Consider the following 4,298-nt stretch of genomic DNA (forward strand, 5'->3'; position numbering starts at 1 on the left):
GTGACATAACTTGATAAAGATTTTTTGAAATGTTTGTTTTATTTATACCTTTAAAAGTTTTCAAAATGGGGACACCTGGGTGGCTCAGTCGGTTAAGTGTCTGACTCGATTTCGGCTCAGGTCATGATCTCAGAATGGTGAGATTGAGCCCAGCACAGGGCTCTGTGCTGAGCGTGGAGCCTGCTGAAACCAAAGGTCTTGACAAAAGGGTAGGCCAGGAAATAGAGGAATAAAATCCCAAGCAGTGGGCTGACTGGTTAAGTATTAAGCCAAATTTGGACTTTATACTAAAAGCAATGACAAGTCACTGAGCTCTTCTTAAAAATGTGATATGAGTTATGATCATGCAACTCAAGGGTACTATGAAAGCTCATGGCTACCTTTCTAAACTATGCCAGGAAACCGGAGAAAGTCTTGCAGGGGAAGTGACACTGAAGTTGAGAAGCAAAGGAAGAGAAGGGCTAACCAGGGAAGAAAAGGATAGTGAGTGTTCTAGGCAAAGAAGATGTAAGAGATCCACACATTTAAGAAACTGAACAAAATCCAGAAATGGCTGAAGCATGACTGGAGGTGTGGGAGGGTGATGTATCTAGAGAAGTAGGCCGTGTGTAGAGCGTGAAAGGCTTTGGAAGCAGCTTTCAGAGGTTAGACATAAGCACAAGAGCTTTGGAAATTCATTGAAGGGGACTGCCATGATCAGATTTATGTTTAAAAAAGATTATTCTGGGGCGCCTGGGTGGCGCAGTCGGTTAAGCGTCCAACTTCAGCCAGGTCACGATCTCGCGGTCCGTGAGTTCGAGCCCCGCGTCAGGCTCTGGGCTGATGGCTCAGAGCCTGGAGCCTGTTTCCGATTCTGTGTCTCCCTCTCTCTCTGCCCCTCCCCCGTTCATGCTCTGTCTCTCTCTGTCCCCAAAATAAATAAACGTTGAAAAAAAAAAAAGATTATTCTGCCTGCCCCTTGGGGAAAGGGGTGATACGTGCTGGTTGTGGTCCTTAGGGCAACAAATATATATTCCTTTGGAATATCTTATCTCTGCATAAACTTACATAATTGGAAAATAAATCTTCCTTTGTCCACTAAGATTTTTTTTTCTTGGTTGAGAAAGTGGAACATGGGATTAAAATAACAGGGGTCCCTCAAAACTTGCGAAGAAGAAAACAAGATTGCATATACTGAGAAGATTTAATTGTAAGATCTGTGCATGCTAGATCAGAACAGAGATTAGCAAAATTATCCAAAAATCAAAGGACTTGCGTTACAGCAAGCGTTTGTCTAAATGCAAAATTCTATCTAATTGTAACCTCAGACAAGTCAAATAATAAAGGCAAATCTTGGTGTTGTAGTTCCAACCAGCATCCAAGAGAGAAAGAGTCTTGCTCCTGGGAAATTTACACCACTGCAAAACCATATTGTGAAGACAAATGTGTGTCAGATCACTGGTCTCAACCCTGACAGACCAAGAGAATCACATGTAGAGTTTTTAAGAAAAAAATGCAAATGCCTGGCCATATCTTAGGTCTGAGATGGATCCCAAGCTTCTGAAAATTTTGTAAACTCCACTGGTTCCAGAGATATAGCCAGAATAGAGAATCACCATTGTGTCAGGTAATCTTAGCTTGACATCAGAAACAATTTAATCTCCTTTATACTGATTCCATGCTCACCATACAATCTTCTAATTATAATTTGGTTTCATTTATAGGTTTTTGTACAGAGTAAGAAAATACTGATTCTTGGGGCGCCTGGGTGGCGCAGTCGGTTAAGCGTCCGACTTCAACCAGGTCACGATCTCGCGGTCCGTGAGTTCGAGCCCCGCTTCGGGCTCTGGGCTGATGGCTCAGAGCCTGGAGCCTGTTTCCGATTCTGTGTCTCCCTCTCTCTCTGCCCCTCGCCCGTTCATGCTCTGTCTCTCTCTGTCCCAAAAATAAATAAACGTTGAAAAAAAAAAATACTGATTCTTGCCACACAAGTATTTGAATTCAAATGATTATGACATTCTTTTATGAACTGATAAACTGACACTGGCAATTTATACAACAATCTTAATACCTAGTTAATACAAGATTGTCTTTGAGAGAACGATACTTCTCTCTGGGTTATGACAAATCAGGTTTCAGAGGCAACAAGTCTTGAAGACCCTCTAACTTCACCAAGATAATGTTATCATTTGAGGCTTAGGAATCAGCTTGCAGGTGTTAATGAGTTATTAATTTTATGTAAATGGTTTATTCCCCCCACCCCCCAAGTATCAAATAACAATATTTTAAACTCAAGCACACATGTTAGTGGTTTAGAAGTGAGAATCCAGGTACTAGGACATTGAAGAGGTTCTGTAATGAGTCCCCTGGTTATAGTTAAACTAAAAGCCCCACTTACCTTAAAAATATTGTTTTCATCATCAAGGGAAAGTGTTCCCTGCAGTGTATTAAGCTGCTCTGGGTGAGAGGGGAAATATTAGAATTTAAATGTGGAAATGAATATAAAAGATGCATCATAACCTTCACAGACTCAGCAGCAGGTACTAAAAGAAGTCTTTATTTTATTAAAATATTAAATGACTATTGCGTTGAGTAAGTGGGACTGACGCAGGTATTGTTCTGGCTTTACAGCAGAGTTGCTACCCTTTTTCAAATGTAAATGGAGGGTATCTTTTGTCATCAACAAAAGTTACAAAGAACAGTGAAGAATGGAAGAAATGCCATAAAAGCAAATGGAAGAAAGCACAGAGGTGGATAATTCAGAGGCAACATCCTTGACAACATGCCAAAAATCCTTATCTACTGAGAGAGCAGCAGTGGGGAAAGAGAAAGGGTTTATCCCAGGAAGGAGGGCTCCTTGTTTTCCTATGCAGATGGCACGGGGCCAGGGTAGCCATCCAGAGGAAAATGGAAGAATAGGGTTTACTAGATGGAGGCCAGGCGAAAGCAAAGATTGAGTGAAAGGGAAGAAGACAATTGCTTGCTGTCTTCCCCAGCCTCCTAAGGAAGGACAACCCTGGAGGCAGGCTGGGCACCTGAGGGTCCCTGGGGCTTTTGTAGGAGACACCCCTGTTAGATAAAAGAAAAGCTGACGCCCCTGCTCTGGCTCAGATAGCAATGAGGACCAGGGCCTCTTAACATTCCAGGGATCCATGCACCTTACCACACAGTCCAAGTCTAAGCACAAGGGATATTCACCCTACAGCACCAAGTGTTATGCCCCTGCACTTTAACCTGGTGTTAGAAATACAGAAATGAGGTAAAGGAGAGGGCACAGCATTCTTTGCTCAAATTGCATCTCTCTGGCGATAGGGGCAGTGAATGAAGGGGTAGGCAAATGGATGTGGGAATTAGAAAGCCCTGGTTTTGTGTGCCAGTTCTATTACTTACTGGTCACATGATCTTGTACATGTTACTTAACCTCTCTGGGCTTCCTTTGCCTCACCTAGTAAGTCAGGGGCAACCTGACTTAGCACCTCTTCCGTGGGTTGCTATGAAAGTTAAAAAAGATGCCTGATTAAACAGTATTAGGGAAGAGAAAATTTTGTCTTCCCCATGCCCCTTCCACCTTCACTCCTCATTTCATTGCTTCACATGAACTCTGCGACCCTTCGGCTCTGGAAGCTATGCAGGAGCCAACTTTTGCCTAAAAGAACAGCATCAGCATAGAACCAGGGAAGAAAAGGGTAAAAGTATTTGGTTCTTGAATTTCAAGAACTATGACACAAATGTAAGCCAGAAAAGATTTATAAGAATGAATGTTTGGGGCACCTGGGTGGCTCAGTCAGTTAAGCATCTGACCTCGGCTCAGGTCACGATCTCACGGTTGGTGGGTACAAGTTTCTCCCACCCCGTTGGCCTCTGTGCTGACAGCTCAGAGCCTGGAGCCTGTTTGGATTCTGTGTCTCCCTTTCTCTCTCTCTCTGTCCCCCGCCCCCCAACCTCCCCGCTGCTCACACTCTGTCTCTCTTTCAAAAATAAACTTAAAAAAAATATATTTTTAATTAAAAAAAAAAAAAAAGAATGAATGATCAAGTGTTGTTTTCTCTCCAGACCAAGTAAAGATTCAGGTCTGAGAAAAAAGAGGGACTATTGAACAGACAGGGTTACAACAGAATAGGAACTTGCTTAGACAAAGTCCCATCAACGGTCAGCCCAAAAGAGCTGCCAGCCTTCATAGGTTCACTATCCATTGCTATAATCCATGTGAATCACCTGACCCGAGTAGCTATTTTGGTTTTCTTCTCATCTGATAAGGATCACCCAACAGTGGCAGCCAGCAGTCATCCAATGATCACCCAATGATTGTCTGAAAGTAA

Source organism: Herpailurus yagouaroundi, unplaced genomic scaffold (genome assembly GCF_014898765.1).
Source record: "Herpailurus yagouaroundi ecotype Mexico unplaced genomic scaffold, PumYag 187, whole genome shotgun sequence".
NCBI lineage: Eukaryota > Metazoa > Chordata > Mammalia > Carnivora > Felidae > Herpailurus > Herpailurus yagouaroundi.